Source organism: Manis pentadactyla, chromosome 2 (assembly GCF_030020395.1).
Source record: "Manis pentadactyla isolate mManPen7 chromosome 2, mManPen7.hap1, whole genome shotgun sequence".
In the NCBI taxonomy this organism is placed as follows: Eukaryota; Metazoa; Chordata; class Mammalia; order Pholidota; family Manidae; genus Manis; species Manis pentadactyla.
The window spans coordinates 102,542,502-102,557,649 of record NC_080020.1 but is presented as its reverse complement, the minus strand read 5'-3'; the positions used below and the strand labels follow the sequence as shown (position 1 = coordinate 102,557,649).

Here is a 15,148-nt window from a genome sequence, read left to right as displayed (position 1 = left end):
ATCTTTTTTCTCTGCACTATCCCATCCCACTTCATGTGTTCCTACCGATTCTCCACTCTCCACTAAACCTCTCTTCTGGGAAACTAACTTTCAAAAGTTTCCCATCTGGTAAGTACTAGAAAAGTATTAAATACAAGTTTCCTGATGTCCAGGCAAGTCAATACAAGGCCCTCCTCACTTATCATTTCTCTAAATTGAATCTGAAACGAAAAGCCATAGGAAGCTCTTCATAGTATCATTTTATCATTTTGTTGGAGGTCTAAGTGACCTGAATATCTCAGAGAGATGTGTATTTGACACAGCTAACCAGTCCTGATAGAAAAGGAGTACAGGGGAGGATCCTGTGCATAGGAGATGAGGGGGTATTGAGAGAGAAGCAGCAAGGAGATGAAGACATCTGCATGGAGCGAATGACCCTAACCAGGCTTAAATAATTGCGTTTTAAGTCATAGAAATTTGATTGAAATTGACACAGTTAAAGGATCTAATTTGGAATAAATTTATCTAAAAACCTTCAGGTAAAGTGTCTAATTTCCTAACAAGTGTGTTTATTCCTGTGTTTAAAATGCACACACACAAAAAATGTCTTGAGCATGCATTGGCAGTATTATTTTCACTTATTCTGAACAACAAAAATTTGTCTAAATCTAACATAGAAATCAAGGTATTTGAGATCTTAGAGATTCACCTCTTTTCATCATTTCCTGTTGTAAAGTTCCTCTACCTAATATATTGAAGTATGCTATATTTGATACTTAGTTGAGCAGAGTTCTTAAATAGTTTTGATAAAAATATGGTGACCACTTCCAATAAGTGATTAACATTGTTTTACTTCTTTTAATGAAATTTGAGAACAAAGTGGGACATTTTTCAATAAAGAATAACTTAAACCCCTCTGGATACTCAGTGACAACTCTCCACTTCTCCATCCTACATTTTTTGCACTCACTGATAAACCCCTGGGCCCACTGGACAGTAAGTACTTGAGAATTTGTTTAGAAATGATCAATGTTTCTTCCTTTCTACATTTTCTCTTGCAAATACATCCATTAAGCTTAAGCAGATGAGCTGGGAGAAATTCATAGATCAATATAAAGAAAAATTAAACTATCTGTTCTTTTTCACATAAGATGGAAAAGTAGAACACAGAATTGAAATATTTTCTTTCATTCACAGAATAAATAAGGATTCTGAGGGTTCCAGACATAACAACACACTGATGGAGACAAGATGTAGCACACTGAGAAAGCCAAACATTTCAATCCTGCACAATGTCATTCCACACAGACAGATGCTTCTTCTGTGTGGGGAAGTCTCTTGCTCCTATCCCAAATCACTATAAATTGAGGAGTTAAACTAGAAGGGGAAAGGCTGAGAATATGCAGGAATGAGAGGAAAAGAGAATGAGGGTAAAGTCTGTGTTACAGTATAAATATGCAGCCTGAAATACTTTAAAACTTTAACATAAGTCAATGGAACTCATTATTAACTTGCACAATATGAATACCTGAATAATAATATTACAAAAAGATAAGTAGAAGTTTTCAACTTAGCCTTCCTCATGATAACAGTGTGAGCAAAGTGTCTGTTTTATACACATGTATGTTTGGGACAGAAGGGTGGTTTATCAGAATGAAATGAAATGGAAAGGCAGAAGGAAAAACTACATGGGTAGGCAACAAAGCCATTTAAAGAACTGCAAATACATCCTTGGAAGAACTGAGAAAGTACTCACAAATTACTTTCTGCACAGCTGAATTTTTCTTATGGAACTGGTTGAGAAAGCCTGTTTTAGAAAGGAACTTCAGGTTAAAAGCAATAACTTCTCTATAAGATACATATCAGGAACTATGACTAGCAGGTTCCCACAGTTCTGAGTACTTGGCACAGGTGCACAGCATCCAATAAAGATTTGTTGAACTGATAAATGAATGACTCAGGACTAGTGAATCTATCCAGAATAACCTAAACCCTAAAAGTCAGGGTCCTAATGTAAACAAACAGCAAAGAGCACCTGATAAGGATTCATTTGTATTTTAACTGTTCATAGAAATATATTAGTGACACCTTGCTGATATGAAACAATGGCTACATTATGTTCCATCATTCCCTCTTTCTGCAGAAAGGCTTAGCTGTATACCTGGACTATATAAGCTGGAACACAGTATACCATATCAAACAAGGGACACTTTTCAGAGAATAGAGCAGGAGAAAACCCCAAACCCAGTGGTTTGCCTTAGATATATACCTGTCATATTTTTATTTTGGAGCTTACCACATTGTGGTGGGGGCAAGTTCAACGCTTGGTCTTACGACATTTCTGAATTACTCACTGCTTTCTGTTTAACCCCAGCTATCAAAAGCTTCCAGTAAAACTTCCTGTTGTTTCAATTGTCAGATACAGTCTGATAAGAGCAAGTTGAAGAGTCACAGAAGGCCATGTTCTGCTTCTCACCTCTGATAAATAGGAATTCATCTACATACAGCATGCAGTGGTATATAAAACAAACCACAATGAAACTGTCAAGAAGTTGCTGCAATCTTTTAACCTTCTGTGTTATGCAAAGTTCTCTCCTCATATTTTGGAGTCCAGCAATAATTATTCTTTCCTTCAGCATCTACTCCTCTGTTCCAACTAGCCTATGGATTCTTGAACCTTCAAGATGGCATGGATCTGCAAGAGGTGGCACACCAGGGTTCTGGATATGAGTCATAAACAGCAGTAATTACAGAAACAGAACATCCAGTTAAAGGAAGGACATGAACAATGGGATCCTATAAGGCCTTCAGCCTTGAATCAGCGCTTACCACAGCATGACTCTAATAACCAGACGGAGGTGGAGGACAAAAAGCCCAAGCTTCCCAGCAGGGTCTCCACACAGCTGCTACCCTGTAAGTTCAAGTAGGGGGGATGTATTCAGACTTTCCAGAAAGTTCTACTTCTGCATGGAAAAAAACTCACATATCATTCTTTTTAAAAAGTGGAATAGACTACAGCTTAACAAATGAGTTCCAGCTGTTTAAAATTAGACTGCTAAAAGAAATTCCATATAAGAACACTCCCTGGGACTGTAGCATTTTCATTAAATTAGAATCTGGTTGATTCATTCGCTTAAGGTACTGGCCTTTCCAAACTGAAGCCTGAGATAGTTAATAAGTGTTGATAAGCATGTTGGTTGTAATGATGCTGTCTCTATTACTTAAATTGCCTGTAGTACTTACTTTTAAAGTTGTATGTTTTTACAAACAAAATGTTTGAATCACCACCCAGAAGACACTTGACCGCACGAAAGCTGCTTGACTCATGGGAAAGCGGCAGGAGAAGCTAAGAGAATGCTGCGCTAGGATGATCTCTCTTTTACTATTGGCAGTCGCATGAACTTGGGCAAATCTCCCCTCAGTTGTCCAACTATAATATGAATATGATGCTTATGAGGGTAGAACATCATAGTTGCTTAAAGTATTTTCTAAGTTCTAGTGGGACTTGATCATTCCATGACTTTTCTGGTATGGACTGTATTTTTAATATGTGTTAAAATCAAACATAGGCACACATAACTTGACCCCTTGAATCAGTAGGGATTTTCTCCACAATGAGCCTTACACTTCTTCCCAGGCCTTCGTCATGGCTCCTTAATACAATACAGTGGGAAGATCTTCTCTTGTTTCTCTTTTTCTGATATTATAGTCTGCTCTTATTGGGATGGTGATCCCTTCTAATTACAAAACCCACCACTCTTATTTCATTCATTCACATATTAGTTCAGATTGTGATAATTCAGGTCAGTTCAGATAATTATTCAAACATGGAGTACTTTTGTAAGTTCTAATTACTTGTCAAATATTATCCAAGATGGTGCAAATATTACGCATTAGATATAACTAGTTAGATATTGGGTACATAAAAACATCATAAAATATTTGCAAAGCACATGGCCCCTCCTACACAGAGTGACTAAAAACAATTCCTTCTTTAAAAATTTCCACATCAAATGACTTAGGACTCCACAACCTGAAAACCAGGATGACTCATAGAACAAGTCCATAAATAAGCCTCTTGTGGTTCTTTTGTCCCTGTTTATCCTTAAGAAAAAAGGAAAAAAGAGAAAAACTTCCATCAAAGGCCATGCTTCTTAAACAGAAATGCAATAGGTACATGTTGACAAATAAGGGATGGTCTAAGCCAAATAATAAGCCTTATTCCTCTCCCTGAAACATCTGTTTTAAGATTTTTTTAAGTTTATATGATTTTCTAAAATAAAACAGAAGACACAAAATAATTCTCAAATGTTCTATTCCGCACTTAAGAATATACCCCCAGAGCCAACTCCCCTGCAGATTGCATGTATCCATTCTTACTCCGCTGCCATTTAGGAACACTTGAATGGAAACACTGGAAGTGAATAGGCCTAAGAAAAACTAAAAGTGTCTTTTCTTTGAAATGCAAAAGGATGTATGTAATAGCAAATTTACAAATCCATTTTCTTCAACAGTATGGATAACTTGCATTCCAAGTTGACAAGTATATATTTTGAACTCCTCAGAGATCACTTTGCCATCAACTTTTTTGGTACCTGTTGGTAGAGATAGTTTCCAAGGTGAATGGAGTAAGAAGGTAAATATCACAAGGAATTTGACTCCTCCCTCATTGTCTACCTTTAGTCATACAAGAACTAGCTTCCTCTAAAAAATGTTTTGTTCACAGACTGCCAGAGAAGTTTTGGTTCCTCTTTCATTTGTCTTTCCTCCAAATCAATAAAGCTTGTGTCATAGGCTTTATGTGGCCTGTTCATTGTTTAGAAAACAACTCTAGAATACTAGGTGTGGAAAGAAGAAAGGATTCCAGAGAACAGAACTAAGTTCACTCTGTGTCAAAGACTAAATAAAGGACTTTGGGAAAAAGAGCTGGCCTCCAGAGCCTTCTTGGTCTGACCAACCACTCTTCTAAGCTGCTCCTTTATCCCACAGGAAGGAGGGGGCTGAGCCCTGTTACCATCAGAGAAGATCAGTCAGAATCTCTTTGGGCAGGAATAGCCAAATACTCTATTTTGCCAAAGATAAAGGATGAATTTCAAAAGGACAGATATGGCAAGTCACCAAAAAATCAATCTACGTATTGTGTTTTACAGGGGAAAAAAAACTTAATTGCTTGTAATTTAAACACTACCATGTACTTGTTGAACGAAATTCAGAAAAAACATGACAGCAGAAGGAAGAAAGTATGAGAAAATCATCTGAAAAGGCATATTCTTGCCAATCTACTACATGCCCCGCATTATGTAAAACACTGCTAGTAGTAATGAAGATATGTAAGATGCTGTCAAGGAATTCATAATCTGGTAGAAACCTGGCATTTGAGTAAGTCTCAAATAGAATGGCAAAGGACATCACTAGACTTACAGTTTCAGTCCTCAGAATGCTTGTTGAGTCCACAGAGGGTTGACTGAATGCCAGTGAAGAAGGGCCACTCTGGGCATCATCTCTTAATCTTCTCAAGAGGACGAAGATTTGTAGAAGACCACACTGATGACAGAGGGCTCACCAGGCCCTTCCCCTCCTGCCTACTTTTTTTCAATGACATTGAGGAAACAGTGAATAAGCACTGATTCTGAGTTCAAACAATGGCTCTGCCTCACATAGCAGTGTGACTTTAATCAACCCACTTAAATAGTCTTAGCCCAATTATTTAAAACAAGCATAATAACCTCCACCTTACAGTATTATTGTAACATGTATTAAGCATTCAATCTTCATAACAACTCTGTGAGGTTCTTATTTTTTTATCTCCATTCTATGTATGAGGAAACTGAGATACAGAAAATCTATGTAACTAGCCCAAGCTTATACAGTAAGTGGTGGAGCCAGGATTTGCACCCAAGCAGCCAATCTCCAGAGCACATGCACTGCACATTCCATAGCATTAGTCACTACTGCCTTTTGCATCTCACCAGTGTAGTAAAAGCCCAATAGCTGCCATTCAAATCATAGTCTGGTGAAGATAAAGGGAGTGATATTTTTAGAGCCTGGAGACCAAGCACCAAAGAACAGCCTTTATAAAGTGTTAAAATAAACAGAGTAATAATAATAATAATAATAATAATAGCTGAGGTACAATCAGGTGAAAGACATTATATCAAGTAGTGGGAGGAGGAAATGTATATGTGTGTGTTTGTGTGTATCAGTTATCTCATTTAAACTTGACAATGATCTGGTAGTTATGCCCTGATCTCATCGTACTACAGATGTGACAACTGGGGCTCTAAGGGTTTAAGCAATTTTCTGAGGTCACAAAGCTAATACACTGTAATGCTGCAATCAGGACTGAGGTCTGTCTGACCAGGTTTTCAGCTCTTGGCCTGATTTTGTGAGTCAAAATGGTATGCAAGTACTTTGAAAAAGAGAATACAGAAAATAAATGAAAAAGCATAGATCATATCCCCTATAGTGTGCCATAGAGACAGATGGTGGCACCAGGATGCCTAAGCATTAAAACTAAGTCAGCGATTAATAAAGTGTCTGTGCTTTGGTTTCTACATATATCAAATGAGCAGAGTGTAATAGGTTGCTGGTTCTTAATCTCTTACTGTTCAAAAACAGTTGCATGAATTCAATGAACTCTTCCTACAGAAAAATGCATGCATGAACATAAGACAGAAATCTCTGCATTCAGTTCAGTAGTGATACCATATTATATTAGTTGTCAGGTTTTCCCACTGAAATGTAACAGCCATGAGGGCAAGGGACTTAGTTTTTTTCATGTTATATCCCCAGTTACTATAACAGTACATGGCACATCAGAGGCTCCCAAAAACTATCAGTTGAATGAATTAATAGAAGAGCACTCCTGGTCTCCTTTAAGTCAACCCACATTAACTCCAGGTTAAGAAACCTTGGATTAAATTATTTTCAAGGTCTGTTTTAAGGTTGAATCACATGAACTTTGCCAAGACTCCATTGATTCTGATTAGTAAAAATGGCAGTTTCATGTACTTCAAACTAACATGTTTACAGTTTTATTCACCTGCCCAATAGTGACCATGTAGCTGTCCTTTGATACATGGTGCCAATGTTTTAGCAGTAATAGTGTGATCTGTGACCGCCATTACTTCCCTTGCATTCACTATGCTGAAACCCGGGCAAGCAGATGAGCGTGCAGTATTTCCTTCCTTGTAAACTGCCAGCGAATTAAAGAGAGCCCATTTCTGTTAAAGGTACAATTCAGATGTAATTTCCCCTTAAATTACATGATTGGAAATTTATCAACACATATAATTCTAAATGTGTACTTAATGAGGTAGCAACTAAACTAAAGGTTAAGACTGGATTTAATGTAAATTAGTCAGATTTCTGGAATAATTGTTAAACAACGAAACAATGTGTTCAATCAGAAGCAAAGCTTTTAAAAATGCATGCCAATTATAAACTTTGGGTTAGTAATAGTGTAGAATAGTTACTCTGTTATGCAACTCCTGTATTTGATTATGAAACATTGAATGTAGTATTTATTCCAGGTATCCTTAACCTCCAGTATCCACTATGCAAGCATTGTACAATATGAATTTTTAAAAGCCTCTAGCAATATTTTGCCATAGAAATCTCTTGGTATTAAAAATTTTGTTAGAGGTCATTGAAACAAATAGACTACACTTATATGAGTTACATTGATGCTGCTTAACTATTGTAGGAACATCTCTGAAATATGCAATGGAAATGTTGCCTAATTAAGTCTTATCTATTACTTACCAATGGCGATGCAATTTATCTGGATTTGTGAGAAAAACAAAATAACAATATACGGAAGTTCTGTTGTGTGCTAAGACCACTTCTGCCTCTTCTTAACTATAAAGATTTAATGAGCAGTATTTCATTGAGCTCTCCACCAGCCTCCAGCTAGGCTGCCTTTTTTTCTTCTCTAAAAAAATGTTTCCATTAATGGTTTGAAGACAGGTCAGGTAAATTTCAGATTAAAATAATAAACCAAAGAAGCTTCCTGTAGAAGGGGTAAAAGCTAAGAGAAGTACAGCACGTGGCAAAGTCCAATACATGGAAGTGACTTGAGCATGTATTCCCCTAAACCATTCCTACTGTCTGCTATATTCATTAGAAAGTACAAAGTGGGAAATAAACCAAGTAAAAGTTTTTTTTGTCTTACTTTACTGGCTGCATTTTTAAAATATCTGGCTCATTCATTGCTAGTTGGAGATGTCCAAAAAATGGTAGTATTGGGTGAAAGAAATGGATATCTGAATCCTAAAGCCATTCAGATTCCTGAAGTGTGTGTGTGTGTGTGTGTGTGTGTGTGTGTGTGTGTGTGTGTGTGACGTATAAGGGAAGGTGTTCTAAAACAAAAGCAACAAACAGAGGCAAAACATTAACAATTAAATGCATTTATTCCTCAATTGAATTAGTAAATAGTGAGATTATCCCTGTTATGAAAAGATCCTGACTAAAAAGGAAAAGGGAAACCAAAAAGATTGGATCATCTACTCCAGAGTTACCAAACTTCAGTCTTCCTTTAATTCTATAGAGATTCTTCTCTGTCATTCAGTCATGGGGAAGGGAACCTGAATCTATTTTCTAGACAGTGGATTTTTATTTTCATGCCACATAACTCCTCAAGGCAGCCTTTCTGAAAACAATATTATCACCATGTAGACTTAAGAACCCATACTTCAGAACTTTCTTAGAGATGAGATAATCAGGAGGGAATAAAGATGGAAATCAGATCTTCTAAACTATACTTGTAAGAAAAACAGTAAGGAGAAATTTGAAAGTGTGAGCTACAGTGGAGTTCCAGAATTCTTTGTTAATTTTAATTATTTATTCTGTATTTACCTATGTTATCTATTTTTACATAGATAATTTGTATATATAAATTTATATTTTTATCATTGATAAGGTAGTGTTGATACCAAATAAAGGTAAATCCAAGTATTATGTTCAGAATTTGATGCCATATTTTCCCCAAAGAAATGGCTTCCATAGTAGTGAATAGAAAATTCAGATTGTAAAATTATTAACTACTATTATGGGATATTTGTTACCAAGTGTTTAGAAAACCAGTGGTCCCAAATTCCTTCCTAACCTCTACTCCTACTTCTCTCTGATCTCCTATGTCATCAAAAATTCTGGAGATACCTAATAAAATTAATAATTTTCTTTTTGAATATATCAACTTTAAAAAATAAAAAGGAGAAGAAAGATGGGGAAGAGAAAACTAGGAGATAGGAAGTTGGTTTTTTTCTCCTTCTTGGAAAGAGTCATTAAGTTCTACTTTTGCATGGTTGTGAGAAGGGAGAGAAAGTGAGAAAATCCAACATTTGCAAAATGAGAAGGTAGAGCCGGAGCCCATCTAGGACAATGATGTCCCTCCTCATTATCTTATCTCCCAATATGAAAAGAAGCAGAAACAAAGACCAGGGTCCCTCCCTAGTCAGTAGCCAGAAACCAGCTATAAAAGAGAAAAGACACAATTACCCTGAAGGAAGATTTTTTTAAGATTGAGAGAAAGGTTAGTGATCAGTACACTTACTAACAGTTTATATATTTTTTTTAAGTCTCAAAAGAATCAAATAAATTGGAAAGGAAAGGGGCACTAAAAACATAAGAAGCAATCATCAGAGGCAAAAAATGAAAAATTAAATATATTTATTCCTCAGTTGAACTAATGAATAGTAAAATTACAAAGAGTGCTAAATGAAAGGGATAAGAAAACACAGAAATTAAAAAATAACAAAAAGCCCCATTAAGTCTTTTCCTCATAGTCAGATGGAAAAAACTATAAAAAGGAAAACTATGAGGTCTCAAAACAATGAAACAGCAAAATAGTCTTCAACTTGAAACTGCAAAACGGTTGGAGAGAGCATCTCAGATTACACTAGAACCAAGTCTTTGCTGGTTAGCTGCAATTGTTCCAGGCTAAGACTGCCATAAGGAGTCACAGGGAAAGTTTGCTCTCCCCCAGATCATGATAGGCAAAGTAAGCAATCTTTTTTTGTCAGAAGTGTGAGCCAAACAGTCACCAAGAGGAGCTCTCTTATATAGAGTGCATTAGAATCACCTGGGGGCTGGTGAGGAATTCTGATTCCCATGATTGCTCACTAGGGATGCAACTTCATTACCTAAGAATGAGGCCCAGGGTTCCACATTTTTAACTAGTGTCTCAGGTGATTCCAAAACAAGTGGCCCTTGAATCTCACTTTGAGAAGCACTGCATTTGCAATTGCTATAGGAATCCCTCTGCTCACATGCTGTCTGTGTAGGTCATCTAGGTGAGTGCGAGACATCTTGTTTGGCTTTCCCCCCAAAAGGAACAAGCGCAAGTCTAGTCACACCCATATTTGGGTCAAGGGTAAGATTCAAGGCATTTTCCAGCAACCTGTAGAACCACTAGCAGGCCACCTCCCTGCTAAAGGCAGCAATTTTGCTAAATTTATCAGACTACTACCTTCAAAGGTCCAAAGGAATACTGTGCTTTGAAAGCCAAAGTCAGATTCTTAAGATTCTACAGAAACAATCTATTTGAGGATATATGTAAGCACATATTTTAGAGAGGAAATATGAACTACTTATCCAAAGTCACTGGATGGGATTTTAAGTATATTTATTGGTTTAATCTGAATGGAAAATTTTGAAATGGGATTTATTTGGAAGTTATCTCCAAATAATTAATATCACAAAGAAAAGTAACAGACAGTTCTATATCTCATTTCTGTTAATATCTCATCTTGCTGAATTTTTTCTTCCATTCTATGATCCCAGACTTGGCTTGTAAAATTCCCCTGAAGCACAACAGGCTACTTACATTTATATTTGTGAGAATCTCAGTATGTTACTGACTCTAGATCAAGCCCATAGAAAACTGTCTTGTTTTACTGACTTAAGAGGAGCTTGGACGAGAGTGTCCCTTTTCAAAGGGGGCCTCATGAGTTACTTTGCTCCTGAAGCAGAGTTAAAATATTTATTTTGCTTCAGACCAATGTAACTTCTAAAGGATCACAAATGACTTTACTATCACTCTTCCATGTTTCTTTCAATTACAGAATCTCACAGTTTTTATGTTAGTACTCTATGATCCATTGAGTACTCAATAACAGATACATTCTATAAAATAAAATATAAAATATTACTAGACTAATAGGTTCTGTTTTTTTAATGGACATGATGGCATATCCAAGCATTTTAGTCTTGGTCTAATATAAGATGTGTTACATTTTTTAATGTTGTAATTGAAGCCATGAAACATTAACTCTTTCTGTGGGAGACTGAAGCATATATTTATATATAAGCTTCTTTATGCTATGTAATTCTTATGCTATGTAAAATCACTCTTCTTTTTTCCAGTCCAGAGTAACTGCAGCAACTATTTAGCCTGGATATTCTGAGATAATCCTAATATTAAATTTATCTCCTGTTGTTAGACTCTATATCATAATGCAAAGCCACTAGAGAAGTTTTTCTTTGGAAAATCTAATTACAAAGTTAATACATAACTGACATAATTTGAGCACCTCATGGAACCCTCTGCCCCACCAACCCTGTCTCCCACTCTTGAGATGTATGGAGACCTGTTGAGAATAGCACTGATCTTAACCCTCAAGGCCTTAGGATGCTCTTGCTATATAAATTACATAACCTGTTTCCTGCTTCAACAAGAAAAGAGATTTCCTGCTGAATACACTGTGCCTGTTTTAAAGCTTTCTTATCTCTTAGGCATGTGCTGCTGCTCCCCTGATAATTTTTCCAACTCTGATCTGGTCTTGACCTCTGGTTTTCACCTATGTTCTTGTTCTTCTTACTCAGCTAAAATCTTCTGGTTTTGATCATCAGTTTTATCTCTCCCCATTGTTCTGGCTCTGCTGGCCCATGTTTTTGGTCTTAAATATCTATAACATCCTTACTGGTGACTCAGCCTAATGCCCACTGCCGGCTTTCAAATTCTGCTCCCTACTGACTCCCACCCAGACTATTTCATTCCCTCTCTTCCCAGCTCCACAATACCCACTCCCTTCCTTATAGCTTCTAAACTTTGGTTTCTCTTCTTGGCCAATTTCCTAATATTTCCCTGATAAATTTCTGACCATTGAAGCTACTAGTAACAGAAGCAGAGATCCACTAAGAAATGAGTCTTCCAAGAGAAATATACATAAACCTGGGAAGAAAGTTGACACTGAAATTTGAGAGAAATTGAAGTTGAGCTTTAAAAATATGGGGGCTACATACATTAATAAATTGAGAGTTTTTTGGTAGACAAATCAGTTGTTCTGATTTATTTGTTAGTAAAAAGAAGTACCAAGCATGTAAAAAGATAGTAACTTTAATTATTTAACTGACTTCAGGGTTTTTTAAACCAATTTTATTCAGGCAATTTGATCAGAATAGTCAAACTTGTTTGTACATATGGTCCAGTCTAAATATATATCTATATATCTATATATTTATATAGAGAGATATATAATAACCAAGAGTCTGATATAAGGGTGTTTTTTAAACTATTAAATGTTAGACAGAATTATCAGCCAGCAATACTAATCCAGGTACTTTCTAACTTTTCTCATTATAAATACATTCCTATATGCATATCCTGCTTGTTTTATTGCTGTTTCATTCCTTAACAATATCTAGCCTGACCTGTAATTTATGCCAAAAAACACTAATGCCAACTCCTGTTATTTCACATACCATCGTGGTTTTTTGTTAGCTGTCTTCCAAAATACAGAGTGACTGTAGAAGCGAACATGCCATTTCCAATTAAATAAACCACTCATAACAATGAGAAAGCAAATTGCACTCAGAATAAATGAAGAAAAGCAATCAATCATCTTGCCTTACCAGTCCACTAAATACACTGGTTTCATTTGAAATACATCTTTTTTGACAAGCTTTCTCTGGAGGGCTAAAAACATTGAGAAGTTACTAATATATAGATGGTAGTTGAAGTCATGGGGTTTGATAATATTTCTAAGAGACACTCACTATAAGGCATTAAAAAAAAAATCCAGGTTGGATTTGTAGGAGATAAATTTGTAACACAGAGGGTGGGCCTTTCATGACCTCCCTAAAATCAGGGCCAATTCTTGAAATCAAAAAATCTGTATGCAAGACTATTGAAGAAAGAGGCAAAGTCAATCCATAATAAATATGGGTGGAGTTAAAAGTAAGCACTTATTAAATCCCTGTAATGATCATGATTAAAATTTTTAGACAACATAAGAACCAAAAATAAATATTCCTGAATTTTATGGATCTTTTTATGTGCTCTGTGGATACCTCAGCAACCCCCCAACTCACAAACAAGACTATACCACTGTTTTCTTTGCTACACGTAGATGTTTAGTGGCCTTAGCCCTTAGTGAAATTGTAATTTGATTAAAACAACTTCCTGCACTTCAAAAATATGTAATGGGAACTACTCGGAAGTCATTTAATCTAAAATATTAAGTTTGCAGATGAGGAAACTAAGAATAAGATGAAAACAATATCTCAAATCTCACACAGACCATTGCTTTGTCAATCCCTGTGACATTTTCTTCTTGGTGATAGGAAGCAGCTGTTTTGGGGGATTTTTCCCCAGAATGAAGGCCACATCTGCATGTGATTTGTGTATGCTCTTCTAGCCTGGAGTATTGGCTAATTTTAAAGTCCAGACTTGGTTTTCATAATGGAACATGCCAAAAATTTACATTTCCTCATGAATGTAGCAGCATCTGCATTTATTGAGCATTAAACATACCAGGCATTGTGCTAGGTGCTTGATTCGTTTCATCTCATTTCATCCTTACAACAATCTTCTGCATTGGATGTTGTTATTTTTCAAATGAGGACAATGAAACTAAGAAAATAGATATTATAACCCAGATAATATACTGAGTAATTACAAAATCAAGATTTAAATCCAGGTCCATCTCATTACCAAGGCTTTCCTGTGTTTCTTCCATCACTGCATTCTGTTACCAGGGTCCAGAGATAATAGAGGGAAGACAGAGGGCCAAAGGAGGTCAGAGTTACACACACACACACACACACACACACACACACACACTGCTCTGGGGCAAAACTACAGGAGCCAACCTGAGACTGCCCCACGGTTGGTGTGCACTGTGAGGAGAATGGTAGGTAATAATGCTGCTCCAGCAGTAATAAACACAGGCTTGATGGCAAAGAGTAGGAAAACACTACAACAAAGACTCTTACAATACAATCACCAGATTCAGTTTTACCAGAGCAGACTTTAGTGGCCTCCTTCATCAACTTGATGGGTAGAGCAAAATATCCTGACACAAAATTCTGGTGATCCTGAAAAAGAATGCACATCAGTATGAGATACCACCATATTGAAGTCATATATCCTAATTTCGGTATTAAATCTAGTCCAACATGGATTGTTCTAACAAATTTCAAATCCCAAAGGTTAGAAAATGTTATCTGCAAGTTGCTAGGGACAGCTAGAAAGAACATATGGGGCTTGAACAACTTTTTTGATACGCTCTGACTTCCAGGAGCTTCGAGAAATGGATGCCACTTTAATAAATACCAGTGTCAGTTTTACACAGAATCTTGAAAGTAATTAATGATAGGCAGGGTCAGATCCAAGGAGTTGTTTTAGTTGTGGTAGTAGTTATGAATTTCAGTTTGTCAATATTAAAATATACACCCCAGGATATGGTCAAGGAAAGGGATGATGTTTGCCCCTCAGGCTTTCCTTGTGAAAACATCATGCCAGCTGATGTGCCAGATTCTGTCACTCCCTGGCTTAAAAGCCTTCAATAGTTGCCCATGGCATTTAGAATATAATGCAAACTCTTAATTTTATGGATTTTGTGGCTCTCCCTTTTTGACTCCTCTAATTTATTTGTAGCCACTCCACTCATTCTATTGTCCAGTCATGGTCAATTTCTTTCCAAATTCTGCCTCTTTTCCAAGCCTAGACTCATGTCTTTCCCCCTTACTGGAGCATTTCCTGCTGCAGTATACCCTGCTGCCACCCCTCCCCGCACACACACTGTTACCCACACAGTAACGCTGGCTGGTTCTGTCCCACTCACCCTTCAGTTTTTACTCTGACATCACTTTCTCCAGGAATTCACTCATTCCTGAAGTCTGGGTTAAGTGCCTTCCCATAAAGCCCCCACTTTCCTTGTACTAATGG

General features: G+C 36.7%; 1 long non-coding RNA gene across 2 annotated transcripts in view; it reads right to left on the bottom strand.

The window, feature by feature from the left end:
- Nucleotides 1-213: 213 nt before the first annotated feature.
- Nucleotides 214-15,148, bottom strand: part of LOC118919946 (uncharacterized) — a 43,104-nt gene continuing 28,169 nt past the window's right edge. The window contains exons 2-4 of one of the 2 annotated variants that reach the window (XR_005027728.2): nt 14,220-14,295; nt 2,809-2,890; nt 214-2,699 (exon numbers count right to left, since the gene is read on the bottom strand). This is a non-coding gene — a long non-coding RNA (uncharacterized LOC118919946). Of the gene's footprint in view, nt 2,891-14,219; nt 14,296-15,148 lie in introns of both variants that reach the window. The other variant, XR_005027727.2, reaches the window with a different exon arrangement.